The sequence below is a fragment of the Phalangium opilio genome, unplaced genomic scaffold, assembly GCF_054372755.1.
Source record: "Phalangium opilio isolate 3A_F unplaced genomic scaffold, DU_Popi_V2 ptg000082l_1, whole genome shotgun sequence".
Classification (NCBI taxonomy): Eukaryota; Metazoa; Arthropoda; class Arachnida; order Opiliones; family Phalangiidae; genus Phalangium; species Phalangium opilio.
The window spans coordinates 14959804-14986801 of record NW_028324189.1 but is presented as its reverse complement, the minus strand read 5'-3'; the positions used below and the strand labels follow the sequence as shown (position 1 = coordinate 14986801).

At 46.4% G+C, this 26998-nt stretch overlaps 21 non-coding genes across 21 annotated transcripts; all 21 read left to right on the top strand.

The window, feature by feature from the left end:
- The first annotated feature begins 4707 nt into the window (after positions 1-4707).
- TRNAH-GUG (transfer RNA histidin (anticodon GUG)) lies at positions 4708-4780 on the top strand. The gene has a single exon. It is a non-coding gene; the product is annotated as a tRNA-His (tRNA).
- A 664-nt stretch (positions 4781-5444) lies between these two features.
- Positions 5445-5517, top strand: TRNAH-GUG (transfer RNA histidin (anticodon GUG)). Its single transcript has one exon. It is a non-coding gene; the product is annotated as a tRNA-His (tRNA).
- A 957-nt stretch (positions 5518-6474) lies between these two features.
- On the top strand, positions 6475-6547 carry TRNAH-GUG (transfer RNA histidin (anticodon GUG)). The gene has a single exon. It is a non-coding gene; the product is annotated as a tRNA-His (tRNA).
- A 664-nt stretch (positions 6548-7211) lies between these two features.
- Positions 7212-7284, top strand: TRNAH-GUG (transfer RNA histidin (anticodon GUG)). The gene has a single exon. It is a non-coding gene; the product is annotated as a tRNA-His (tRNA).
- A 515-nt stretch (positions 7285-7799) lies between these two features.
- On the top strand, positions 7800-7872 carry TRNAH-GUG (transfer RNA histidin (anticodon GUG)). Its single transcript has one exon. It is a non-coding gene; the product is annotated as a tRNA-His (tRNA).
- Positions 7873-10302: 2430 nt separating this feature from the next.
- On the top strand, positions 10303-10375 carry TRNAH-GUG (transfer RNA histidin (anticodon GUG)). Its single transcript has one exon. It is a non-coding gene; the product is annotated as a tRNA-His (tRNA).
- A 1401-nt stretch (positions 10376-11776) lies between these two features.
- Positions 11777-11849, top strand: TRNAH-GUG (transfer RNA histidin (anticodon GUG)). The gene has a single exon. It is a non-coding gene; the product is annotated as a tRNA-His (tRNA).
- A 221-nt stretch (positions 11850-12070) lies between these two features.
- Positions 12071-12143, top strand: TRNAH-GUG (transfer RNA histidin (anticodon GUG)). Its single transcript has one exon. It is a non-coding gene; the product is annotated as a tRNA-His (tRNA).
- A 1548-nt stretch (positions 12144-13691) lies between these two features.
- On the top strand, positions 13692-13764 carry TRNAH-GUG (transfer RNA histidin (anticodon GUG)). The gene has a single exon. It is a non-coding gene; the product is annotated as a tRNA-His (tRNA).
- Positions 13765-15165: 1401 nt separating this feature from the next.
- On the top strand, positions 15166-15238 carry TRNAH-GUG (transfer RNA histidin (anticodon GUG)). The gene has a single exon. It is a non-coding gene; the product is annotated as a tRNA-His (tRNA).
- Positions 15239-15459: 221 nt separating this feature from the next.
- TRNAH-GUG (transfer RNA histidin (anticodon GUG)) lies at positions 15460-15532 on the top strand. Its single transcript has one exon. It is a non-coding gene; the product is annotated as a tRNA-His (tRNA).
- A 1548-nt stretch (positions 15533-17080) lies between these two features.
- On the top strand, positions 17081-17153 carry TRNAH-GUG (transfer RNA histidin (anticodon GUG)). Its single transcript has one exon. It is a non-coding gene; the product is annotated as a tRNA-His (tRNA).
- Positions 17154-18554: 1401 nt separating this feature from the next.
- Positions 18555-18627, top strand: TRNAH-GUG (transfer RNA histidin (anticodon GUG)). Its single transcript has one exon. It is a non-coding gene; the product is annotated as a tRNA-His (tRNA).
- A 221-nt stretch (positions 18628-18848) lies between these two features.
- TRNAH-GUG (transfer RNA histidin (anticodon GUG)) lies at positions 18849-18921 on the top strand. Its single transcript has one exon. It is a non-coding gene; the product is annotated as a tRNA-His (tRNA).
- Positions 18922-20469: 1548 nt separating this feature from the next.
- Positions 20470-20542, top strand: TRNAH-GUG (transfer RNA histidin (anticodon GUG)). The gene has a single exon. It is a non-coding gene; the product is annotated as a tRNA-His (tRNA).
- Positions 20543-20763: 221 nt separating this feature from the next.
- On the top strand, positions 20764-20836 carry TRNAH-GUG (transfer RNA histidin (anticodon GUG)). Its single transcript has one exon. It is a non-coding gene; the product is annotated as a tRNA-His (tRNA).
- Positions 20837-22384: 1548 nt separating this feature from the next.
- TRNAH-GUG (transfer RNA histidin (anticodon GUG)) lies at positions 22385-22457 on the top strand. The gene has a single exon. It is a non-coding gene; the product is annotated as a tRNA-His (tRNA).
- A 74-nt stretch (positions 22458-22531) lies between these two features.
- On the top strand, positions 22532-22604 carry TRNAH-GUG (transfer RNA histidin (anticodon GUG)). The gene has a single exon. It is a non-coding gene; the product is annotated as a tRNA-His (tRNA).
- Positions 22605-24152: 1548 nt separating this feature from the next.
- TRNAH-GUG (transfer RNA histidin (anticodon GUG)) lies at positions 24153-24225 on the top strand. The gene has a single exon. It is a non-coding gene; the product is annotated as a tRNA-His (tRNA).
- A 74-nt stretch (positions 24226-24299) lies between these two features.
- On the top strand, positions 24300-24372 carry TRNAH-GUG (transfer RNA histidin (anticodon GUG)). The gene has a single exon. It is a non-coding gene; the product is annotated as a tRNA-His (tRNA).
- A 2428-nt stretch (positions 24373-26800) lies between these two features.
- TRNAH-GUG (transfer RNA histidin (anticodon GUG)) lies at positions 26801-26873 on the top strand. Its single transcript has one exon. It is a non-coding gene; the product is annotated as a tRNA-His (tRNA).
- Positions 26874-26998: the final 125 nt, after the last annotated feature.

The window sequence follows — 26998 nt, the reverse complement described above, 5'->3', positions numbered from 1 at the left end:
CTGGAGAAATGTTTGACCGAATTCAGCTTAATTCCCTATATAAAACACTCATTGAAAGTGATTTCATCTCGATTGAACAATAATTAAAAATTTACCTCGATTTTTAATAACATTTTCAAAATCGACGTTTCACGGCCAAAGAAGCATACTTTGAGTATTTCTTCACTATTTTCAAATATGATCACTGAAACCATTATTTTTATACTTTTATAAAAAACTGTTAAAATTCAATTTTTCAATAAGAAATCGTTGTCACGGATTTTGTATCTTGAAGAAGAAAAACATGCGATTTTTTCGGTACTTTTTTGAATGCATTTTTTTCTGGAGAATTTTTTGACCGAATTCAGCTTAATTCCCTATAAAACACTCAATAAAAGTGATTTCATCTCGATTGAACAATAAATAAAAATGTACCTCGATTTTTAATAACATTTTCAAAATCGACGTAACTCGGCCAAAGAAAAACATTTTGAGTATTTCTTCACTATATTCAAATATAACCACTGAAACCATTATTTTTGTAATTTTTGCGTTAATTCAAGCAAATGTAACGATATTCATTCAACAACCTGTTAAAATTCAATTTTAAATAAGAAATCGTTGTCACGGATTTTGTATCTTGAAGAGAAAAAACATGCGATTTTTTCGGTACACTTTTAAATGCATTTTTTTCTGGAGAAATGTTTGACCGAATTCAGTTTATTTCCCTATAAAACACTCATTAAAAGTGATTTCATCTCGATTGAACAATAATTAAAAATGTACCTCGATTTTTAATAACATTTTCAAAATCGACGTTTCACCGCCAACGAAGCATATTTTGAGTATTTCTTCACTATTTACAAATATATTCACTGAAACCATTATTTTTATACTTTTTGCTTTAATTCAAGCAAATGTAACGATATTCAATCAAAAAACTGTTAAAATTAAATTTTTCAATAAGAAATCGTTGTCACGGATTTTGTATCTTGAAGAAGAAAAACATGCGATTTTTTCGGTACTTTTTTGAATGCATTTTTTTCTGGAGAATTTTTTGACCGAATTCTGTTTAATTCCCTATAAAACACTCATTGAAAGTGATTTCATCTCGATTGAACAATAATTAAAAATTTACCTCGATTTTTAATAACATTTTCAAAATCGACGTTTCACGGCCAAAGAAGCATACTTTGAGTATTTCTTCACTATTTTCAAATATGATCACTGAAACCATTATTTTTATACTTTTTGCTTTAATTCAAGCAAATGTAACGATATTCAATCAAAAAACTGTTAAAATTAAATTTTTCAATAAGAAATCGTTGTCACGGATTTTGTATCTTGAAGAAGAAAAACATGCTATTTTTTCGGTACTTTTTTGAATGCATTTTTTTCTGGAGAAATTTTTGACCGAATTCAGCTTAATTCCCAATAAAACACTCATTAAAAGTGATTTCATCTCGATTGAACAATAAATAAAAATGTATCTCGATTTTTAATAACATTTTCAAAATCGACGTTTCACGGCCAAAGAAGCATATTTTGAGTATTTCTTCACTATTTTCAAATATAACCACTGAAACCATTATTTTTATACCTTTTGCTTTAATTCAAGCAAATGTAACGATATTCATTTAAAAAACTGTTAAAATTAAATTTTTCAATAAGAAATCGTTGTCACGGATTTTGTATCTTGAAGAAGAAAAACACGCGATTTTTTCGGTACACTTTTGAATGCATTTTTTTCTGGAGAAATGTTTGACCGAATTCAGCTTAATTCCCTATAAAACACCCATAAAAAGTGATTTCATCTCGATTGAACATAATTAAAAATTTACCTCGATTTTTAATAACATTTTCAAAATCGTTGACCCTCCCGGGAGCGGTGTTGTGACGTCTCAGATGTAACGTAAAATATCAGAGTTTTTCCACAATACCTGACGAACATTTAATTTTTGGGCTTCCGTGGCGCAATGGTTAGCGCGTTCAGCTGTTAATCGAAAGATTGGTGGTTCGAGCACACCCGGGAGAGGTGTTGTGTGGTCTCAGATGTAGCGTAAAAAGTCAAAACTTTTCCACAATACGTGACAACCATTTAATTTCTGAGCTTCCGTGGCTCAATGGTTAGCGCGTTCGGCTGTTAACAAATAGGTTGGTGGTTCGAGCCCATCCGGGAGCGGTGTTGTGACGTCTCAGATGTGACGTAAAAAGTCAAGGTTTTTCCAAAATACCTGACGACCATTTAATTTTTGGGCTTCCGTGGCGCAATGGTTAGCGCGTTCAGCTGCTATTCAAAAGACTGGTGGTTTGAGCCCTCCCGGGAGCGTTGTTGTGACGTCTCAGATGTAACGTAAAATGTCAGAGTTTTTCCACAATCCCTGACGAACATTTAATTTTTTGGCTTCCGTGACGTAATGGTTAGCGCGTTCAGCTGTTAATCGAAAGGTTGGTGGTTCGAGCCCACCCGGGAGAGGTGTTGTACGGTCTCAGATGTAGCGGAAAAAGTCAAAACATTTCCACAATACGTGACAACCATTTAATTTCAGAGCTTCCGTGGCTCAATGGTTAGCACGTTCGGCTGTTAACAAATAGGTTGGTGGTTCGAGCCCATCCGGGAGCGGTGTTGTGACGTCTCAAGATGACGTCAAAAGTCAAGGTTTTTCCACAATACCTGACGACCAATTAATTTTTGGGCTTCCGTGGCGCAATGGTTAGCGCGTTCAGCTGCTCTTCAAAAGACTGGTGGTTTGAGCCCACCCGGGAGCGGTGTTGTGACGTCTCAGATGTAACGTAAAATGTTAGAGTTTTTCCAAAATACCTGACGAACATTTAATTTTTGGGCGTCCGTGGCGCAATTGGTTAGCGCGTTCAGCTGTTAATCGAAAGGTTGGTGGTTCGAGCCCATCCGGGAGAGGTGTTGTGTGGTCTCAGATGTATCGTAAAAAGTCAAAACTTTTCCACAATACTTGACAACCATTTAATTTCAGAGCTTCCTTGGCTCAATGGTTAGCGCGTTCGGCTGTTAACAAATAGGTTGGTGGTTCGAGCCCATCCGGGAGCGGTGTTGTGACGTCTCAAGACGACGTCAAAAGTCAAGGTTTTTCCACAATACCTGACGACCATTTAATTTTTGGGCTTCCGTGGCGCAATGGTTAGCAAGTTCAGCTGCTATTCAAAAGACTGGTGGTTTGAGCCTACCCGGGAGCGGTGTTGTGACGTCTCAGATGTAACGTAAAATGTTAGAGTTTTTCCAAAATACCTGACGAACATTTAATTTTTGGGCGTCCGTGGCGCAATTGGTTAGCGCGTTCAGCTGTTAATCGAAAATTTGGTGGTTCGAGCCCACCCGGGAGAGGTGTTGTGGGGTCTCAGATGTAGCGTAAAAAGTCAAAACATTTCCACAATACGTGACAACCATTTAATTTCTGAGCTTCAGTGGCTCAATGGTTAGCGCGTTCGGCCCACCCAGGAGCGGTGTTGTGGGGTCTCAAATGTAACGTAGAAAGCCAAAGTTTTTCCACAATACCTGACGACCATTTCATTTTTGGGCTTCCGTGGCGCAATGGTTAGCGCGTTCAGCTGTTAATCGAAAGATTGTTGGTTCGAGCCCAACCGGGAGAGGTGTTGTGTGGTCTCAGATGTAGCGCAAAAAGTCAAAACTTTTACACATTACGTGACAACAATTTAATTTCTGAGCTTCCGTGGCTCAATGGTTAGCGCGTTCGGCTGTTAACCGAAAGGTTGGTGGTTCGAGCCCACCCGGGAGAGGTGTTATAGGGTCTCAGATGTAACGTAAAAAGTCATAACTTTTCCACAATACCTGACAAACATATAATTTCTGATCTTCCGTGGCTCAATGGTTAGCGCGTTTGGCTGTTAACAAATAGGTTGGTGGTTCGAGCCAATCCAGGAGCGGTGTTGTGACGTCTCAGATGTGACGTAAAAAATCAAGGTTTTTCCACAATACCTGACAACGATTTAATTTCTGAGCTTCCGTGGCTCAATGGTTAGCGCGTTCGGCTGTTAACCAATAGGTTGGTGGTTCGAGCCCATCCGGGAGCGGTGTTGTGACGTCTCAGATGTGAAGTAAAATCAAGGTTTTTCCACAATACCTGACGAACATTTTATTTTTGGGCTTCCGTGGCGCAATGGTTAGCGCGCTCAACTGTTATACAAAAGGTTGAAGGTTCGAGCCCACCCGGGAGCGGTGTTGTGAGGTCTCAGATGTGACGTAAGAAGTCAAGGTTTTTCCACAATACCTGACGACCATTTAATATTTGGGCTTCCGTGGCGCAATGGTTAGCGCGTTCGGCTGTTAACCGACTGAAAGGTTGGTGGTTCGAGCCCATCTGGGAGCGGTGTTGTGAGGTCTCAGATGTAACGTAAAAAGTCAAGGTTTTTCCACAATACCTGACGACCATTTAATTTATGGGCTAGCGTGGCGCAATGGTTCGCGCGTTCAGCTGCTATTCAGAAGACTGTTTGTTTGAGCCCTCCCTGGAGCGGTGTTGTGAGTGTCAGATGTAACGTAAAATGTCAGAGTTTTTCCACAATACCTGACGAACATTTAATTTTTGGGCTTCCGTGGCGCAATGGTTAGCGCGCTCAGCTGTTATTCAAAAGGTTGGTGGTTCGAGCCCACCCGAGAGAGGTGTTGTGGGGTCTCAGACGTAGCGTGAAAAGTCAAAACTTTTCCACAATACCTGACAACCTTTTAATTTCTTGGCTTCCGTGGCGCAATGGTTAGCGCGTTCGGCTGTGAACCAATAGGTTGGTGGTTCGAGCCCACCCGGGAGCGGTGTTGTGACGTCTCAGATGTGAAGTAAAGCCAAAGTTTTTCCACAATACCTGACGAACATTTTATTTTTGGGCTTCCGTGGCGCAAAGGTTAGCGCGCTCAACTGTTATACAAAAGGTTGAAGGTTCGAGCCCACCCGGGAGCGGTGTTGTGAGGTCTCAGATGTGACGTAAGAAGACAAGGTTTTTCCACAATACCTGACGACCATTTAATATTTGGGCTTCCGTGGCGCAATGGTTAGCGCGTTCGGCTGTTAACCGACTGAAAGGTTGGTGGTTCGAGCCCATCTGGGAGCGGTGTTGTGAGGTCTCAGATGTAACGTAAAAAGTCAAGGTTTTTCCACAATACCTGACCACCATTTAATTTATGGGCTAGCGTGGCGCAATGGTTAGCGCGTTCAGCTGCTATTCAGAAGACTGTTTGTTTGAGCCCTCCCTGGAGCGGTGTTGTGACGTCTCAGATGTAACGTAAAATGTCAGAGTTTTTCCACAATACCTGACGAACATTTAATTTTTGGGCTTCCGTGGCGCAATGGTTAGCGCGCTCAGCTGTTAACCAATAGGTTGGTGGTTCGAGCCCATCCGGGAGCGGTGTTGTGGGATCTCAAATGTAACGTAGAAAGCCAAAGTTTTTGCACAATAAATGACGACCATTTAATATTTGGGCTTTCGTGGCGCAATGGTTAGCGCGTTCGGCTGTGAACCAATAGGTTGGTGGTTCGACCCCATCCGGGAGCGGTGTTGTGAGGTCTCAGATTTGACGTAAAAAGTCAAGACTTTTACACAATACCTGACGAGCATTTAACTTTTGGGCTTCCGTGGCTCAATGGTTAGCGCGTTTGGCTGTTAACAAATAGGTTGGTGGTTCGAGCCAATCCAGGAGCGGTGTTGTGACGTCTCAGATGTGACGTAAAAAATCAAGGTTTTTCCACAATACCTGACAACGATTTAATTTCTGAGCTTCCGTGGCTCAATGGTTAGCGCGTTCGGCTGTTAACCAATAGGTTGGTGGTTCGAGCCCATCCGGGAGCGGTGTTGTGACGTCTCAGATGTGAAGTAAAATCAAGGTTTTTCCACAATACCTGACGAACATTTTGTTTTTGGGCTTCCGTGGCGCAATGGTTAGCGCGCTCAACTGTTATACAAAAGGTTGAAGGTTCGAGCCCACCCGGGAGCGGTGTTGTGAGGTCTCAGATGTGACGTAAGAAGTCAAGGTTTTTCCACAATACCTGACGACCATTTAATATTTGGGCTTCCGTGGCGCAATGGTTAGCGCGTTCGGCTGTTAACCGACTGAAAGGTTGGTGGTTCGAGCCCATCTGGGAGCGGTGTTGTGAGGTCTCAGATGTAACGTAAAAAGTCAAGGTTTTTCCACAATACCTGACGACCATTTAATTTATGGGCTAGCGTGGCGCAATGGTTCGCGCGTTCAGCTGCTATTCAGAAGACTGTTTGTTTGAGCCCTCCCTGGAGCGGTGTTGTGAGTGTCAGATGTAACGTAAAATGTCAGAGTTTTTCCACAATACCTGACGAACATTTAATTTTTGGGCTTCCGTGGCGCAATGGTTAGCGCGCTCAGCTGTTATTCAAAAGGTTGGTGGTTCGAGCCCACCCGAGAGAGGTGTTGTGGGGTCTCAGACGTAGCGTGAAAAGTCAAAACTTTTCCACAATACCTGACAACCTTTTAATTTCTTGGCTTCCGTGGCGCAATGGTTAGCGCGTTCGGCTGTGAACCAATAGGTTGGTGGTTCGAGCCCACCCGGGAGCGGTGTTGTGACGTCTCAGATGTGAAGTAAAGCCAAAGTTTTTCCACAATACCTGACGAACATTTTATTTTTGGGCTTCCGTGGCGCAAAGGTTAGCGCGCTCAACTGTTATACAAAAGGTTGAAGGTTCGAGCCCACCCGGGAGCGGTGTTGTGAGGTCTCAGATGTGACGTAAGAAGTCAAGGTTTTTCCACAATACCTGACGACCATTTAATATTTGGGCTTCCGTGGCGCAATGGTTAGCGCGTTCGGCTGTTAACCGACTGAAAGGTTGGTGGTTCGAGCCCATCTGGGAGCGGTGTTGTGAGGTCTCAGATGTAACGTAAAAAGTCAAGGTTTTTCCACAATACCTGACGACCATTTAATTTATGGGCTAGCGTGGCGCAATGGTTAGCGCGTTCAGCTGCTATTCAGAAGACTGTTTGTTTGAGCCCTCCCTGGAGCGGTGTTGTGACGTCTCAGATGTAACGTAAAATGTCAGAGTTTTTCCACAATACCTGACGAACATTTAATTTTTGGGCTTCCGTGGCGCAATGGTTAGCGCGCTCAGCTGTTAACCAATAGGTTGGTGGTTCGAGCCCATCCGGGAGCGGTGTTGTGGGATCTCAAATGTAACGTAGAAAGCCAAAGTTTTTGCACAATAAATGACGACCATTTAATATTTGGGCTTTCGTGGCGCAATGGTTAGCGCGTTCGGCTGTGAACCAATAGGTTGGTGGTTCGACCCCATCCGGGAGCGGTGTTGTGAGGTCTCAGATTTGACGTAAAAAGTCAAGACTTTTACACAATACCTGACGAGCATTTAACTTTTGGGCTTCCGTGGCGCAATGGTTAGCGCGTTCGGCTGTTAACCAATAGGTTGGTGGTTCGAGCCCATCTGGGAGCGGTGTTGTGAGGTCTCAGATGTAACGTAAAAAGTCAAGGTTTTTCCACAATACCTGACGACCATTTAATTTATGGGCTAGCGTGGCGCAATGGTTAGCGCGTTCAGCTGCTATTCAGAAGACTGTTTGTTTGAGCCCTCCCTGGAGCGGTGTTGTGACGTCTCAGATGTAACGTAAAATGTCAGAGTTTTTCCACAATACCTGACGAACATTTAATTTTTGGGCTTCCGTGGCGCAATGGTTAGCGCGCTCAGCTGTTATTCAAAAGGTTGGTGGTTCGAGCCCACCCGAGAGAGGTGTTGTGGGGTCTCAGACGTAGCGTGAAAAGTCAAAACTTTTCCACAATACCTGACAACCTTTTAATTTCTTGGCTTCCGTGGCGCAATGGTTAGCGCGTTCGGCTGTGAACCAATAGGTTGGTGGTTCGAGCCCATCCGGGAGCGGTGTTGTGTGATCTAAAATGTAACGTAGAAAGCCAAAGTTTTTCCACAATACCTGACGACCATTTAATTTTTGGGCTTCCGTGGCGCAATAGTTAGCGCGTTCGGCTGTTAACCAATAGGTTGGTGGTTCGACCCCATCCGGGAGCGGTGTTGTGAGGTCTCAGATGTGACGTAAAAAGTCAAGGTTTTTACATAATACCTGACGAGCATTTAACTTTTGGGCTTCCGTGGCGCAATGGTTAGCGCGTTCGGCTGTTAACCAATAGGTTGGTGGTTCGAACCCATCCGGGAGCGGTGTTGTGAGGTCTCAGATGTGACGTAAAAAGTCAAGGTTTTTACACAATACCTAACGAGCATTTAACTTTTGGGCTTTTGTGGCGCAATGGTTAGCGCGTTCGGCTGTTAACCAATAGGTTGGTGGTTCGAGCCCATCCGGGAGCGGTGTTGTGAGGTCTCAGATGTGACGTAAAAAGTCAAGGTTTTTACACAATACCTGACGAGCATTTAACTTTTGGGCTTCCGTGGCGCAATGGTTAGCGCGTTCGGCTGTTAACCAATAGGTTGGTGGTTCGAACCCATCCGGGAGCGGTGTTGTGAGGTCTCAGATGTGACGTAAAAAGTCAAGGTTTTTACACAATACCTAACGAGCATTTAACTTTTGGGCTTTTGTGGCGCAATGGTTAGCGCGTTCGGCTGTTAACCAATAGGTTGGTGGTTCGAGCCCATCCGGGAGCGGTGTTGTGAGGTCTCAGATTTGACGTAAAAAGTCAAGGTTTTTACACAATACCTGACGAGCATTTAACTTTTGGGCTTCCGTGGCGCAATGGTTGGCGCGTTCGGCTGTTAACCAATAGGTTGGTGGTTCGAGCCCATCCGGGAGCGGTGTTGTTAGGTCTCAGATGTGACGTAAAAAGTCAAGGTTTTTACACAATACCTGACGAGCATTTAATTTTTGGGCTTCCGTGGCGCAATGGTTAGCGCGTTCAGCTGTTAATCGAAAGGTTGGTGGTTCGAGCCCACCCGGGAAAGGTGTTGTGGGGTCTCAAATGTAACGTAGAAAGCCAAAGTTTTTCCACAATACCTGACAACCATTTAATTTCTGAGCTTCCGTGGATCAATGGTTAGCGCGTTCGGCTGTTAACCAATAGGTTGGTGGTTCGAGCCCATCCGGGAGCGGTGTTGTGTGATCTCAAATGTAACGTAGAAAGCCAAAGTTTTTCCACAATACCTGACGACCATTTAATTTTTGGGCTTCCGTGGCGCAATAGTTAGCGCGTTCGGCTGTTAACCAATAGGTTGGTGGTTCGACCCCATCCGGGAGCGGTGTTGTGAGGTCTCAGATGTGACGTAAAAAGTCAAGGTTTTTACATAATACCTGACGAGCATTTAACTTTTGGGCTTCCGTGGCGCAATGGTTAGCGCGTTCGGCTGTTAACCAATAGGTTGCTGGTTCGAGCCCATCCGGGAGCGGTGTTGTGAGGTCTCAGATGTGACGTAAAAAGTCAAGGTTTTTACACAATACCTAACGAGCATTTAACTTTTGGGCTTCCGTGGCGCAATGGTTAGCGCGTTCGGCTGTTAACCAATAGGTTGGTGGTTCGAGCCCATCCGGGAGCGGTGTTGTGAGGTCTCAGATGTGACGTAAAAAGTCAAGGTTTTTACACAATACCTGACGAGCATTTAACTTTTGTGCTTCCGTGGCGCAATGGTTAGCGCGTTCGGCTGTTAACCAATAGGTTGGTGGTTCGAGCCCATCCGGGAGCGGTGTTGTGAGGTCTCAGATGTGACGTAAGAAGTCAAGGTTTTTACACAATACCTGACGAGTATTTAACTTTTGGGCTTCCGTGGCGCAATGGTTAGCGCGTTCGGCTGTTAACCAATAGGTTGGTGGTTCGAGCCCATCCGGGAGCGGTGTTGTGAGGTCTCAGATGTGACGTAAAAAGTCAAGGTTTTTACACAATACCTGACGAGCATTTAATTTTTGGGATTCCGTGGCAAAATGGTTAGCGCGTTCGGCTGTTAACCGACTGAAAGGTTGGTGGTTCGAGCCCATCTGGGAGCGGTGTTGTGAGGTCTCAGATGTAACGTAAAAAGTCAAGGTTTTTCCACAATACCTGACGACCATTTAATTTATGGGCTAGCGTGGCGCAATGGTTAGCAAGTTCAGCTGCTATTCAGAAGACTGTTTGTTTGAGCCCTCCCTGGAGCGGTGTTTTGACGTCTCAGATGTAACGTAAAATGTCAGAGTTTTTCCACAATACCTGACGAACATTTAATTTTTGGGCTTCCGTGGCGCAATGGTTAGCGCGCTCAGCTGTTATTCAAAAGGTTGGTGGTTCGAGCCCACCCGAGAGAGGTGTTGTGGGGTCTCAGAAGTAGCGTGAAAAGTCAAAACTTTTCCACAATACCTGACAACCTTTTAATTTCTTGGCTTCCGTGGCGCAATGGTTAGCGCGTTCGGCTGTGAACCAATAGGTTGGTGGTTCGAGCCCACCCGGGAGTGGTGTTGTGTGATCTCAAATGTAACGTAGAAAGCCAAAGTTTTTCCACAATACCTGACGACCATTTAATTTTTGGGCTTCCGTGGCGCAATGGTTAGCACGTTCGGCTGTTAACCAATAGGTTGGTGGTTCGAGCCCATCCGGGAGCGGTGTTGTGGGATCTCAAATGTAACGTAGAAAGCCAAAGTTTTTGCACAATAAATGACGACCATTTAATTTTTGGGCTTCCGTGGCGAAATGGTTAGCGCGTTCGGCTGTGAACCAATAGGTTGGTGGTTCGACCCCATCCGGGAGCGGTGTTGTGAGGTCTCAGATTTGACGTAAAAAGTCAAGGTTTTTACACAATACCTGACGAGCATTTAACTTTTGGGCTTCCGTGGCGCAATGGTTAGCGCGTTCGGCTGTTAACCAATAGGTTGGTGGTTCGAGCCCATCCGGGAGCGGTGTTGTGAGGTCTCAGATGTGACGTAAAAAGTCAAGGTTTTTACACAATACCTGACGAGCATTTAATTTTTGGGCTTCCGTGGCGCAATGGTTAGCGCGTTCAGCTGTTAATCGAAAGGTTGATGGTTCGAGCAAACCCGGGAAAGGTGTTGTGGGGTCTCAAATGTAACGTAGAAAGCCAAAGTTTTTCCACAATACCTGACAACCATTTAATTTCTGAGCTTCCGTGGATCTATGGTTAGCGCGTTCGGCTGTTAACCAATAGGTTGGTGGTTCGAGCCCATCCGGGAGCGGTGTTGTGTGATCTCAAATGTAACGTAGAAAGCCAAAGTTTTTCCACAATACCTGACGACCATTTAATTTTTGGGCTTCCGTGGCGCAATAGTTAGCGCGTTCGGCTGTTAACCAATAGGTTGGTGGTTCGACCCCATCCGGGAGCGGTGTTGTGAGGTCTCAGATGTGACGTAAAAAGTCAAGGTTTTTACATAATACCTGATGAGCATTTAATTTTTGGGATTCCGTGGCAAAATGGTTAGCGCGTTCGGCTGTTAACCGACTGAAAGGTTGGTGGTTCGAGCCCATCTGGGAGCGGTGTTGTGAGGTCTCAGATGTAACGTAAAAAGTCAAGGTTTTTCCACAATACCTGACGACCATTTAATTTATGGGCTAGCGTGGCGCAATGGTTAGCAAGTTCAGCTGCTATTCAGAAGACTGTTTGTTTGAGCCCTCCCTGGAGCGGTGTTGTGACGTCTCAGATGTAACGTAAAATGTCAGAGTTTTTCCACAATACCTGACGAACATTTAATTTTTGGGCTTCCGTGGCGCAATGGTTAGCGCGCTCAGCTGTTATTCAAAAGGTTGGTGGTTCGAGCCCACCCGAGAGAGGTGTTGTGGGGTCTCAGAAGTAGCGTGAAAAGTCAAAACTTTTCCACAATACCTGACAACCTTTTAATTTCTTGGCTTCCGTGGCGCAATGGTTAGCGCGTTCGGCTGTGAACCAATAGGTTGGTGGTTCGAGCCCACCCGGGAGCGGTGTTGTGTGATCTCAAATGTAACGTAGAAAGCCAAAGTTTTTCCACAATACCTGACGACCATTTAATTTTTGGGCTTCCGTGGCGCAATGGTTAGCACGTTCGGCTGTTAACCAATAGGTTGGTGGTTCGAGCCCATCCGGGAGCGGTGTTGTGGGATCTCAAATGTAACGTAGAAAGCCAAAGTTTTTGCACAATAAATGACGACCATTTAATTTTTGGGCTTCCGTGGCGCAATGGTTAGCGCGTTCGGCTGTGAACCAATAGGTTGGTGGTTCGACCCCATCCGGGAGCGGTGTTGTGAGGTCTCAGATTTGACGTAAAAAGTCAAGGTTTTTACACAATACCTGACGAGCATTTAACTTTTGGGCTTCCGTGGCGCAATGGTTAGCGCGTTCGGCTGTTAACCAATAGGTTGGTGGTTCGAGCCCATCCGGGAGCGGTGTTGTGAGGTCTCAGATGTGACGTAAAAAGTCAAGGTTTTTACACAATACCTGACGAGCATTTAATTTTTGGGCTTCCGTGGCGCAATGGTTAGCGCGTTCAGCTGTTAATCGAAAGGTTGATGGTTCGAGCAAACCCGGGAAAGGTGTTGTGGGGTCTCAAATGTAACGTAGAAAGCCAAAGTTTTTCCACAATACCTGACAACCATTTAATTTCTGAGCTTCCGTGGATCTATGGTTAGCGCGTTCGGCTGTTAACCAATAGGTTGGTGGTTCGAGCCCATCCGGGAGCGGTGTTGTGTGATCTCAAATGTAACGTAGAAAGCCAAAGTTTTTCCACAATACCTGACGACCATTTAATTTTTGGGCTTCCGTGGCGCAATAGTTAGCGCGTTCGGCTGTTAACCAATAGGTTGGTGGTTCGACCCCATCCGGGAGCGGTGTTGTGAGGTCTCAGATGTGACGTAAAAAGTCAAGGTTTTTACATAATACCTGATGAGCATTTAACTTTTGGGCTTCCGTGGCGCAATGGTTAGCGCGTTCGGCTGTTAACCAATAGGTTGGTGGTTCGAGCCCATCCGGGAGCGGTGTTGTGAGGTCTCAGATGTGACGTAAAAAGTCAAGGTTTTTACACAATACCTGACGAGCATTTAACCTTTGTGCTTCCGTGGCGCAATGGTTAGCGCGTTCGGCTGTTAACCAATAGGTTGGTGGTTCGAGCCCATCCGGGAGCGGTGTTGTGAGGTCTCAGATGTGACGTAAGAAGTCAAGGTTTTTACACAATACCTGACGAGTATTTAACTTTTGGGCTTCCGTGGCTCAATGGTTAGCGCGTTCGGCTGTTAACCAATAGGTTGGTGGTTCGAGCCCATCCGGGAGCGGTGTTGTGAGGTCTCAGATGTGACGTAAAAAGTCAAGGTTTTTACACAATACCTGACGAGCATTTAATTTTTGGGATTCCGTGGCAAAATGGTTAGCGCGTTCGGCTGTTAACCGACTGAAAGGTTGGTGGTTCGAGCCCATCTGGGAGCGGTGTTGTGAGGTCTCAGATGTAACGTAAAAAGTCAAGGTTTTTCCACAATACCTGACGACCATTTAATTTATGGGCTAGCGTGGCGCAATGGTTAGCAAGTTCAGCTGCTATTCAGAAGACTGTTTGTTTGAGCCCTCCCTGGAGCGGTGTTGTGACGTCTCAGATGTAACGTAAAATGTCAGAGTTTTTCCACAATATCTGACGAACATTTAATTTTTGGGCTTCCGTGGCGCAATGGTTAGCGCGCTCAGCTGTTATTCAAAAGGTTGGTGGTTCGAGCCCACCCGAGAGAGGTGTTGTGGGGTCTCAGACGTAGCGTGAAAAGTCAAAACTTTTCCACAATACCTGACAACCTTTTAATTTCTTGGCTTCCGTGGCGCAATGGTTAGCGCGTTCGGCTGTGAACCAATAGGTTGGTGGTTCGAGCCCACCCGGGAGCGGTGTTGTGTGATCTCAAATGTAACGTAGAAAGCCAAAGTTTTTCCACAATACCTGACGACCATTTAATTTTTGGGCTTCCGTGGCGCAATGGTTAGCACGTTCGGCTGTTAACCAATAGGTTGGTGGTTCGAGCCCATCCGGGAGCGGTGTTGTGGGATCTCAAATGTAACGTAGAAAGCCAAAGTTTTTGCACAATAAATGACGACCATTTAATTTTTGGGCTTCCGTGGCGAAATGGTTAGCGCGTTCGGCTGTGAACCAATAGGTTGGTGGTTCGACCCCATCCGGGAGCGGTGTTGTGAGGTCTCAGATTTGACGTAAAAAGTCAAGGTTTTTACACAATACCTGACGAGCATTTAACTTTTGGGCTTCCGTGGCGCAATGGTTAGCGCGTTCGGCTGTTAACCAATAGGTTGGTGGTTCGAGCCCATCCGGGAGCGGTGTTGTGAGGTCTCAGATGTGACGTAAAAAGTCAAGGTTTTTACACAATACCTGACGAGCATTTAATTTTTGGGCTTCCGTGGCGCAATGGTTAGCGCGTTCAGCTGTTAATCGAAAGGTTGATGGTTCGAGCAAACCCGGGAAAGGTGTTGTGGGGTCTCAAATGTAACGTAGAAAGCCAAAGTTTTTCCACAATACCTGACAACCATTTAATTTCTGAGCTTCCGTGGATCTATGGTTAGCGCGTTCGGCTGTTAACCAATAGGTTGGTGGTTCGAGCCCATCCGGGAGCGGTGTTGTGTGATCTCAAATGTAACGTAGAAAGCCAAAGTTTTTCCACAATACCTGACGACCATTTAATTTTTGGGCTTCCGTGGCGCAATAGTTAGCGCGTTCGGCTGTTAACCAATAGGTTGGTGGTTCGACCCCATCCGGGAGCGGTGTTGTGAGGTCTCAGATGTGACGTAAAAAGTCAAGGTTTTTACATAATACCTGATGAGCATTTAATTTTTGGGATTCCGTGGCAAAATGGTTAGCGCGTTCGGCTGTTAACCGACTGAAAGGTTGGTGGTTCGAGCCCATCTGGGAGCGGTGTTGTGAGGTCTCAGATGTAACGTAAAAAGTCAAGGTTTTTCCACAATACCTGACGACCATTTAATTTATGGGCTAGCGTGGCGCAATGGTTAGCAAGTTCAGCTGCTATTCAGAAGACTGTTTGTTTGAGCCCTCCCTGGAGCGGTGTTGTGACGTCTCAGATGTAACGTAAAATGTCAGAGTTTTTCCACAATACCTGACGAACATTTAATTTTTGGGCTTCCGTGGCGCAATGGTTAGCGCGCTCAGCTGTTATTCAAAAGGTTGGTGGTTCGAGCCCACCCGAGAGAGGTGTTGTGGGGTCTCAGAAGTAGCGTGAAAAGTCAAAACTTTTCCACAATACCTGACAACCTTTTAATTTCTTGGCTTCCGTGGCGCAATGGTTAGCGCGTTCGGCTGTGAACCAATAGGTTGGTGGTTCGAGCCCACCCGGGAGCGGTGTTGTGTGATCTCAAATGTAACGTAGAAAGCCAAAGTTTTTCCACAATACCTGACGACCATTTAATTTTTGGGCTTCCGTGGCGCAATGGTTAGCACGTTCGGCTGTTAACCAATAGGTTGGTGGTTCGAGCCCATCCGGGAGCGGTGTTGTGGGATCTCAAATGTAACGTAGAAAGCCAAAGTTTTTGCACAATAAATGACGACCATTTAATTTTTGGGCTTCCGTGGCGCAATGGTTAGCGCGTTCGGCTGTGAACCAATAGGTTGGTGGTTCGACCCCATCCGGGAGCGGTGTTGTGAGGTCTCAGATTTGACGTAAAAAGTCAAGGTTTTTACACAATACCTGACGAGCATTTAACTTTTGGGCTTCCGTGGCGCAATGGTTAGCGCGTTCGGCTGTTAACCAATAGGTTGGTGGTTCGAGCCCATCCGGGAGCGGTGTTGTGAGGTCTCAGATGTGACGTAAAAAGTCAAGGTTTTTACACAATACCTGACGAGCATTTAATTTTTGGGCTTCCGTGGCGCAATGGTTAGCGCGTTCAGCTGTTAATCGAAAGGTTGATGGTTCGAGCAAACCCGGGAAAGGTGTTGTGGGGTCTCAAATGTAACGTAGAAAGCCAAAGTTTTTCCACAATACCTGACAACCATTTAATTTCTGAGCTTCCGTGGATCTATGGTTAGCGCGTTCGGCTGTTAACCAATAGGTTGGTGGTTCGAGCCCATCCGGGAGCGGTGTTGTGTGATCTCAAATGTAACGTAGAAAGCCAAAGTTTTTCCACAATACCTGACGACCATTTAATTTTTGGGCTTCCGTGGCGCAATAGTTAGCGCGTTCGGCTGTTAACCAATAGGTTGGTGGTTCGACCCCATCCGGGAGCGGTGTTGTGAGGTCTCAGATGTGACGTAAAAAGTCAAGGTTTTTACATAATACCTGATGAGCATTTAACTTTTGGGCTTCCGTGGCGCAATGGTTAGCGCGTTCGGCTGTTAACCAATAGGTTGGTGGTTCGAGCCCATCCGGGAGCGGTGTTGTGAGGTCTCAGATGTGACGTAAAAAGTCAAGGTTTTTACACAATACCTGACGAGCATTTAACCTTTGTGCTTCCGTGGCGCAATGGTTAGCGCGTTCGGCTGTTAACCAATAGGTTGGTGGTTCGAGCCCATCCGGGAGCGGTGTTGTGAGGTATTAGATGTGACGTAAGAAGTCAAGGTTTTTACACAATACCTGACGAGTATTTAACTTTTGGGCTTCCGTGGCTCAATGGTTAGCGCGTTCGGCTGTTAACCAATAGGTTGGTGGTTCGAGCCCATCCGGGAGCGGTGTTGTGAGGTCTCAGATGTGACGTAAAAAGTCAAGGTTTTTACACAATACCTGACGAGCATTTAATTTTTGGGATTCCGTGGCAAAATGGTTAGCGCGTTCGGCTGTTAACCGACTGAAAGGTTGGTGGTTCGAGCCCATCTGGGAGCGGTGTTGTGAGGTCTCAGATGTAACGTAAAAAGTCAAGGTTTTTCCACAATACCTGACGACCATTTAATTTATGGGCTAGCGTGGCGCAATGGTTAGCAAGTTCAGCTGCTATTCAGAAGACTGTTTGTTTGAGCCCTCCCTGGAGCGGTGTTGTGACGTCTCAGATGTAACGTAAAATGTCAGAGTTTTTCCACAATATCTGACGAACATTTAATTTTTGGGCTTCCGTGGCGCAATGGTTAGCGCGCTCAGCTGTTATTCAAAAGGTTGGTGGTTCGAGCCCACCCGAGAGAGGTGTTGTGGGGTCTCAGACGTAGCGTGAAAAGTCAAAACTTTTCCACAATACCTGACAACCTTTTAATTTCTTGGCTTCCGTGGCGCAATGGTTAGCGCGTTCGGCTGTGAACCAATAGGTTGGTGGTTCGAGCCCACCCGGGAGCGGTGTTGTGTGATCTCAAATGTAACGTAGAAAGCCAAAGTTTTTCCACAATACCTGACGACCATTTAATTTTTGGGCTTCCGTGGCGCAATGGTTAGCACGTTCGGCTGTTAACCAATAGGTTGGTGGTTCGAGCCCATCCGGGAGCGGTGTTGTGGGATCTCAAATGTAACGTAGAAAGCCAAAGTTTTTGCACAATAAATGACGACCATTTAATTTTTGGGCTTCCGTGGCGAAATGGTTAGCGCGTTCGGCTGTGAACCAATAGGTTGGTGGTTCGACCCCATCCGGGAGCGGTGTTGTGAGGTCTCAGATTTGACGTAAAAAGTCAAGGTTTTTACACAATACCTGACGAGCATTTAACTTTTGGGCTTCCGTGGCGCAATGGTTAGCGCGTTCGGCTGTTAACCAATAGGTTGGTGGTTCGAGCCCATCCGGGAGCGGTGTTGTGAGGTCTCAGATGTGACGTAAAAAGTCAAGGTTTTTACACAATACCTGACGAGCATTTAATTTTTGGGCTTCCGTGGCGCAATGGTTAGCGCGTTCAGCTGTTAATCGAAAGGTTGATGGTTCGAGCAAACCCGGGAAAGGTGTTGTGGGGTCTCAAATGTAACGTAGAAAGCCAAAGTTTTTCCACAATACCTGACAACCATTTAATTTCTGAGCTTCCGTGGATCTATGGTTAGCGCGTTCGGCTGTTAACCAATAGGTTGGTGGTTCGAGCCCATCCGGGAGCGGTGTTGTGTGATCTCAAATGTAACGTAGAAAGCCAAAGTTTTTCCACAATACCTGACGACCATTTAATTTTTGGGCTTCCGTGGCGCAATAGTTAGCGCGTTCGGCTGTTAACCAATAGGTTGGTGGTTCGACCCCATCCGGGAGCGGTGTTGTGAGGTCTCAGATGTGACGTAAAAAGTCAAGGTTTTTACATAATACCTGATGAGCATTTAATTTTTGGGATTCCGTGGCAAAATGGTTAGCGCGTTCGGCTGTTAACCGACTGAAAGGTTGGTGGTTCGAGCCCATCTGGGAGCGGTGTTGTGAGGTCTCAGATGTAACGTAAAAAGTCAAGGTTTTTCCACAATACCTGACGACCATTTAATTTATGGGCTAGCGTGGCGCAATGGTTAGCAAGTTCAGCTGCTATTCAGAAGACTGTTTGTTTGAGCCCTCCCTGGAGCGGTGTTGTGACGTCTCAGATGTAACGTAAAATGTCAGAGTTTTTCCACAATACCTGACGAACATTTAATTTTTGGGCTTCCGTGGCGCAATGGTTAGCGCGCTCAGCTGTTATTCAAAAGGTTGGTGGTTCGAGCCCACCCGAGAGAGGTGTTGTGGGGTCTCAGAAGTAGCGTGAAAAGTCAAAACTTTTCCACAATACCTGACAACCTTTTAATTTCTTGGCTTCCGTGGCGCAATGGTTAGCGCGTTCGGCTGTGAACCAATAGGTTGGTGGTTCGAGCCCACCCGGGAGCGGTGTTGTGTGATCTCAAATGTAACGTAGAAAGCCAAAGTTTTTCCACAATACCTGACGACCATTTAATTTTTGGGCTTCCGTGGCGCAATGGTTAGCACGTTCGGCTGTTAACCAATAGGTTGGTGGTTCGAGCCCATCCGGGAGCGGTGTTGTGGGATCTCAAATGTAACGTAGAAAGCCAAAGTTTTTGCACAATAAATGACGACCATTTAATTTTTGGGCTTCCGTGGCGCAATGGTTAGCGCGTTCGGCTGTGAACCAATAGGTTGGTGGTTCGACCCCATCCGGGAGCGGTGTTGTGAGGTCTCAGATTTGACGTAAAAAGTCAAGGTTTTTACACAATACCTGACGAGCATTTAACTTTTGGGCTTCCGTGGCGCAATGGTTAGCGCGTTCGGCTGTTAACCAATAGGTTGGTGGTTCGAGCCCATCCGGGAGCGGTGTTGTGAGGTCTCAGATGTGACGTAAAAAGTCAAGGTTTTTACACAATACCTGACGAGCATTTAATTTTTGGGCTTCCGTGGCGCAATGGTTAGCGCGTTCAGCTGTTAATCGAAAGGTTGATGGTTCGAGCAAACCCGGGAAAGGTGTTGTGGGGTCTCAAATGTAACGTAGAAAGCCAAAGTTTTTCCACAATACCTGACAACCATTTAATTTCTGAGCTTCCGTGGATCTATGGTTAGCGCGTTCGGCTGTTAACCAATAGGTTGGTGGTTCGAGCCCATCCGGGAGCGGTGTTGTGTGATCTCAAATGTAACGTAGAAAGCCAAAGTTTTTCCACAATACCTGACGACCATTTAATTTTTGGGCTTCCGTGGCGCAATAGTTAGCGCGTTCGGCTGTTAACCAATAGGTTGGTGGTTCGACCCCATCCGGGAGCGGTGTTGTGAGGTCTCAGATGTGACGTAAAAAGTCAAGGTTTTTACATAATACCTGATGAGCATTTAACTTTTGGGCTTCCGTGGCGCAATGGTTAGCGCGTTCGGCTGTTAACCAATAGGTTGGTGGTTCGAGCCCATCCGGGAGCGGTGTTGTGAGGTCTCAGATGTGACGTAAAAAGTCAAGGTTTTTACACAATACCTGACGAGCATTTAACCTTTGTGCTTCCGTGGCGCAATGGTTAGCGCGTTCGGCTGTTAACCAATAGGTTGGTGGTTCGAGCCCATCCGGGAGCGGTGTTGTGAGGTCTCAGATGTGACGTAAGAAGTCAAGGTTTTTACACAATACCTGACGAGTATTTAACTTTTGGGCTTCCGTGGCTCAATGGTTAGCGCGTTCGGCTGTTAACCAATAGGTTGGTGGTTCGAGCCCATCCGGGAGCGGTGTTGTGAGGTCTCAGATGTGACGTAAAAAGTCAAGGTTTTTACACAATACCTGACGAGCATTTAATTTTTGGGATTCCGTGGCAAAATGGTTAGCGCGTTCGGCTGTTAACCGACTGAAAGGTTGGTGGTTCGAGCCCATCTGGGAGCGGTGTTGTGAGGTCTCAGATGTAACGTAAAAAGTCAAGGTTTTTCCACAATACCTGACGACCATTTAATTTATGGGCTAGCGTGGCGCAATGGTTAGCAAGTTCAGCTGCTATTCAGAAGACTGTTTGTTTGAGCCCTCCCTGGAGCGGTGTTGTGACGTCTCAGATGTAACGTAAAATGTCAGAGTTTTTCCACAATACCTGACGAACATTTAATTTTTGGGCTTCCGTGGCGCAATGGTTAGCGCGCTCAGCTGTTATTCAAAAGGTTGGTGGTTCGAGCCCACCCGAGAGAGGTGTTGTGGGGTCTCAGAAGTAGCGTGAAAAGTCAAAACTTTTCCACAATACCTGACAACCTTTTAATTTCTTGGCTTCCGTGGCGCAATGGTTAGCGCGTTCGGCTGTGAACCAATAGGTTGGTGGTTCGAGCCCACCCGGGAGCGGTGTTGTGTGATCTCAAATGTAACGTAGAAAGCCAAAGTTTTTCCACAATACCTGACGACCATTTAATTTTTGGGCTTCCGTGGCGCAATGGTTAGCACGTTCGGCTGTTAACCAATAGGTTGGTGGTTCGAGCCCATCCGGGAGCGGTGTTGTGGGATCTCAAATGTAACGTAGAAAGCCAAAGTTTTTGCACAATAAATGACGACCATTTAATTTTTGGGCTTCCGTGGCGCAATGGTTAGCGCGTTCGGCTGTGAACCAATAGGTTGGTGGTTCGACCCCATCCGGGAGCGGTGTTGTGAGGTCTCAGATTTGACGTAAAAAGTCAAGGTTTTTACACAATACCTGACGAGCATTTAACTTTTGGGCTTCCGTGGCGCAATGGTTAGCGCGTTCGGCTGTTAACCAATAGGTTGGTGGTTCGAGCCCATCCGGGAGCGGTGTTGTGAGGTCTCAGATGTGACGTAAAAAGTCAAGGTTTTTACACAATACCTGACGAGCATTTAATTTTTGGGCTTCCGTGGCGCAATGGTTAGCGCGTTCAGCTGTTAATCGAAAGGTTGATGGTTCGAGCAAACCCGGGAAAGGTGTTGTGGGGTCTCAAATGTAACGTAGAAAGCCAAAGTTTTTCCACAATACCTGACAACCATTTAATTTCTGAGCTTCCGTGGATCTATGGTTAGCGCGTTCGGCTGTTAACCAATAGGTTGGTGGTTCGAGCCCATCCGGGAGCGGTGTTGTGTGATCTCAAATGTAACGTAGAAAGCCAAAGTTTTTCCACAATACCTGACGACCATTTAATTTTTGGGCTTCCGTGGCGCAATAGTTAGCGCGTTCCGCTGTTAACCAATAGGTTGGTGGTTCGACCCCATCCGGGAGCGGTGTTGTGAGGTCTCAGATGTGACGTAAAAAGTCAAGGTTTTTACATAATACCTGATGAGCATTTAACTTTTGGGCTTCCGTGGCGCAATGGTTAGCGCGTTCGGCTGTTAACCAATAGGTTGGTGGTTCGAGCCCATCCGGGAGCGGTGTTGTGAGGTCTCAGATGTGACGTAAAAAGTCAAGGTTTTTACACAATACCTGACGAGCATTTAACCTTTGTGCTTCCGTGGCGCAATGGTTAGCGCGTTCGGCTGTTAACCAATAGGTTGGTGGTTCGAGCCCATCCGGGAGCGGTGTTGTGAGGTCTCAGATGTGACGTAAGAAGTCAAGGTTTTTACACAATACCTGACGAGTATTTAACTTTTGGGCTTCCGTGGCTCAATGGTTAGCGCGTTCGGCTGTTAACCAATAGGTTGGTGGTTCGAGCCCATCCGGGAGCGGTGTTGTGAGGTCTCAGATGTGACGTAAAAAGTCAAGGTTTTTACACAATACCTGACGAGCATTTAATTTTTGGGATTCCGTGGCAAAATGGTTAGCGCGTTCGGCTGTTAACCGACTGAAAGGTTGGTGGTTCGAGCCCATCTGGGAGCGGTGTTGTGAGGTCTCAGATGTAACGTAAAAAGTCAAGGTTTTTCCACAATACCTGACGACCATTTAATTTATGGGCTAGCGTGGCGCAATGGTTAGCAAGTTCAGCTGCTATTCAGAAGACTGTTTGTTTGAGCCCTCCCTGGAGCGGTGTTGTGACGTCTCAGATGTAACGTAAAATGTCAGAGTTTTTCCACAATATCTGACGAACATTTAATTTTTGGGCTTCCGTGGCGCAATGGTTAGCGCGCTCAGCTGTTATTCAAAAGGTTGGTGGTTCGAGCCCACCCGAGAGAGGTGTTGTGGGGTCTCAGACGTAGCGTGAAAAGTCAAAACTTTTCCACAATACCTGACAACCTTTTAATTTCTTGGCTTCCGTGGCGCAATGGTTAGCGCGTTCGGCTGTGAACCAATAGGTTGGTGGTTCGAGCCCACCCGGGAGCGGTGTTGTGGGATCTCAAATGTAACGTAGAAAGCCAAAGTTTTTGCACAATAAATGACGACCATTTAATTTTTGGGCTTCCGTGGCGCAATGGTTAGCGCGTTCGGCTGTGAACCAATAGGTTGGTGGTTCGACCCCATCCGGGAGCGGTGTTGTGAGGTCTCAGATTTGACGTAAAAAGTCAAGGTTTTTACATAATACCTGACGAGCATTTAACTTTTGGGCTTCCGTGGCGCAATGGTTAGCGCGTTCAGCTGTTAATCGAAAGGTTGGTGGTTCGAGCCCACCCGGGAAAGGTGTTGTGGGGTCTCAAATGTAACGTAGAAAGCCAAAGTTTTTCCACAATACCTGACAACCATTTAATTTCTGAGCTTCCGTGGATCAATGGTTAGCGCGTTCGGCTGTTAACCAATAGGTTGGTGGTTCGAGCCCATCCGGGAGCGGTGTTGTGTGATCTCAAATGTAACGTAGAAAGCCAAAGTTTTTCCACAATACCTGACGACCATTTAATTTTTGGGCTTCCGTGGCGCAATAGTTAGCGCGTTCGGCTGTTAACCAATAGGTTGGTGGTTCGACCCCATCCGGGAGCGGTGTTGTGAGGTCTCAGATGTGACGTAAAAAGTCAAGGTTTTTACATAATACCTGACGAGCATTTAACTTTTGGGCTTCCGTGGCGCAATGGTTAGCGCGTTCGGTTGTTAACCAATAGGTTGGTGGTTCGAACCCATCCGGGAGCGGTGTTGTGAGGTCTCAGATGTGACGTAAAAAGTCAAGGTTTTTACACAATACCTGACGAGCATTTAATTTTTGGGATTCCGTGGCAAAATGGTTAGCGCGTTCAGCTGTTAATCGAAAGGTTGGTGGTTCGAGCCCAGCCGGGAAAGGTGTTGTGGGGTCTCAAATGCAACGTAGAAAGCCAAAGTTTTTCCACAACACCTGACAACCATTTAATTTCTGAGCTTCCGTGGCTCAATGGTTAGCGCGTTCGGCTGTTAACCAATAGGTTGGTGGTTCGAGCCCATCCGGGAGCGGTGTTGTGAGGTCTCAGATGTGACCTAAGAAGTCAAGGTTTTTACACAATACCTGACGAGTATTTAACTTTTGGGCTTCCGTGGCTCAATGGTTAGCGCGTTCGGCTGTTAACCAATAGGTTGGTGGTTCGAGCCCATCCGGGAGCGGTGTTGTGAGGTCTCAGATGTGACGTAAAAAGTCAAGGTTTTTACACAATACCTGACGAGCATTTAATTTTTGGGATTCCGTGGCAAAATGGTTAGCGCGTTCGGCTGTTAACCGACTGAAAGGTTGGTGGTTCGAGCCCATCTGGGAGCGGTGTTGTGAGGTCTCAGATGTAACGTAAAAAGTCAAGGTTTTTCCACAATACCTGACGACCATTTAATTTATGGGCTAGCGTGGCGCAATGGTTAGCAAGTTCAGCTGCTATTCAGAAGACTGTTTGTTTGAGCCCTCCCTGGAGCGGTGTTGTGACGTCTCAGATGTAACGTAAAATGTCAGAGTTTTTCCACAATACCTGACGAACATTTAATTTTTGGGCTTCCGTGGCGCAATGGTTAGCGCGCTCAGCTGTTATTCAAAAGGTTGGTGGTTCGAGCCCACCCGAGAGAGGTGTTGTGGGGTCTCAGACGTAGCGTGAAAAGTCAAAACTTTTCCACAATACCTGACAACCTTTTAATTTCTTGGCTTCCGTGGCGCAATGGTTAGCGCGTTCGGCTGTGAACCAATAGGTTGGTGGTTCGAGCCCACCCGGGAGCGGTGTTGTGGGATCTCAAATGTAACGTAGAAAGCCAAAGTTTTTGCACAATAAATGACGACCATTTAATTTTTGGGCTTCCGTGGCGCAATGGTTAGCGCGTTCGGCTGTGAACCAATAGGTTGGTGGTTCGACCCCATCCGGGAGCGGTGTTGTGAGGTCTCAGATTTGACGTAAAAAGTCAAGGTTTTTACATAATACCTGACGAGCATTTAACTTTTGGGCTTCCGTGGCGCAATGGTTAGCGCGTTCGGCTGTTAACCAATAGGTTGGTGGTTCGAGCCCATCCGGGAGCGGTGTTGTGAGGTCTCAGATGTGACGTAAAAAGTCAAGGTTTTTACACAATACCTGACGAGCATTTAATTTTTGGGCTTCCGTGGCGCAATGGTTAGCGCGTTCAGCTGTTAATCGAAAGGTTGGTGGTTCGAGCCCACCCGGGAAAGGTGTTGTGGGGTCTCAAATGTAACGTAGAAAGCCAAAGTTTTTCCACAATACCTGACAACCATTTAATTTCTGAGCTTCCGTGGATCAATGGTTAGCGCGTTCGGCTGTTAACCAATAGGTTGGTGGTTCGAGCCCATCCGGGAGCGGTGTTGTGTGATCTCAAATGTAACGTAGAAAGCCAAAGTTTTTCCACAATACCTGACGACCATTTAATTTTTGGGCTTCCGTGGCGCAATAGTTAGCGCGTTCGGCTGTTAACCAATAGGTTGGTGGTTCGACCCCATCCGGGAGCGGTGTTGTGAGGTCTCAGATGTGACGTAAAAAGTCAAGGTTTTTACATAATACCTGACGAGCATTTAACTTTTGGGCTTCCGTGGCGCAATGGTTAGCGCGTTCGGTTGTTAACCAATAGGTTGGTGGTTCGAACCCATCCGGGAGCGGTGTTGTGAGGTCTCAGATGTGACGTAAAAAGTCAAGGTTTTTACACAATACCTGACGAGCATTTAATTTTTGGGATTCCGTGGCAAAATGGTTAGCGCGTTCAGCTGTTAATCGAAAGGTTGGTGGTTCGAGCCCATCCGGGAGCGGTGTTGTGAGGTCTCAGATGTGACCTAAGAAGTCAAGGTTTTTACACAATACCTGACGAGTATTTAACTTTTGGGCTTCCGTGGCGCAATGGTTAGCGCGTTCGGCTGTTAACCAATAGGTTGGTGGTTCGAGCCCATCCGGGAGCGGTGTTGTGAGGTCTCAGATGTGACGTAAAAAGTCAAGTTTTTTGCACAATACCTGACGAGCATTTAGGTTTTGGGCTTCCGTGGCGCAATGGTTAGCGCGTTCGGCTGTTAAGCAATAGGTTGGTGGTTCGAGCCCATCCGGGAGCGGTGTTGTGAGGTCTCAGATGTGACGTAAAAAGTCAAGGTTTTTACACAATACCTGACGACCATTTAATTTTTGGGCTTCCGTGGCGCAATGGTTAGCACGTTCGGCTGTTAACCAATAGGTTGGTGGTTCGAGCCCATCCGGGAGCAGTGTTGTGAGGTCTCAGATGTGACGTAAGAAGTCAAGGTTTTTACATAATACCTGACGAGTATTTAACTTTTGGGCTTCCGTGGCGCAATGGTTAGCGCGTTCGGCTGTTAACCGAAAGGTTGGTGGTTCGAGCCCACCCGGGAGAGGTGTTTTAGGGTCTCAGATGTAACGTAAAAAGTCATAACTTTTCCACAATACCTGACAAACATTTAATTTCTGAGCTTCCGTGGCTCAATGGTTAGCGCGTTTGGCTGTTAACAAATAGGTTGGTGGTTCGAGCCAATCCAGGAGCGGTGTTGTGACGTCTCAGATGTGACGTAAAAAATCAAGGTTTTTCCACAATACCTGACAACGATTTAATTTCTGAGCTTCCGTGGCTCAATGGTTAGCGCGTTCGGCTGTTAACCAATAGGTTGGTGGTTCGAGCCCATCCGGGAGCGGTGTTGTTACGTCTCAGATGTGAAGTAAAATCAAGGTTTTTCCACAATACCTGACGAACATTTTATTTTTGGGCTTCCGTGGCGCAATGGTTAGCGCGCTCAACTGTTATACAAAAGGTTGAAGGTTCGAGCCCACCCGGGAGCGGTGTTGTGAGGTCTCAGATGTGACGTAAGAAGTCAAGGTTTTTCCACAATACCTGACGACCATTTAATATTTGGGCTTCCGTGGCGCAATGGTTAGCGCGTTCGGCTGTTAACCGACTGAAAGGTTGGTGGTTCGAGCCCATCTGGGAGCGGTGTTGTGAGGTCTCAGATGTAACGTAAAAAGTCAAGGTTTTTCCACAATACCTGACGACCATTTAATTTATGGGCTAGCGTGGCGCAATGGTTAGCGCGTTCAGCTGCTATTCAGAAGACTGTTTGTTTGAGCCCTCCCTGGAGCGGTGTTGTGACGTCTCAGACGTAACGTAAAATGTCAGAGTTTTTCCACAATGCCTGACGAACATTTAATTTTTGGGCGCCCGTGGCGCAATGGTTAGCGCGCTCAGCTGTTATTCAAAAGGTTGGTGGTTCGAGCCCACCCGAGAGAGGTGTTGTGGGGTCTCAGACGTAGCGTGAAAAGTCAAAACTTTTCCACAATACCTGACAACCTTTTAATTTCTTGGCTTCCGTGGCGCAATGGTTAGCGCGTTCGGCTGTGAACCAATAGGTTGGTGGTTCGAGCCCACCCGGGAGCGGTATTGTGTGATCTCAATTGTAACGTAGAAAGCCAAAGTTTTTCCACAATACCTGACGACCATTTAATTTTTGGGCTTCCGTGGCGCAATGGTTAGCACGTTCGGCTGTTAACCAATAGGTTGGT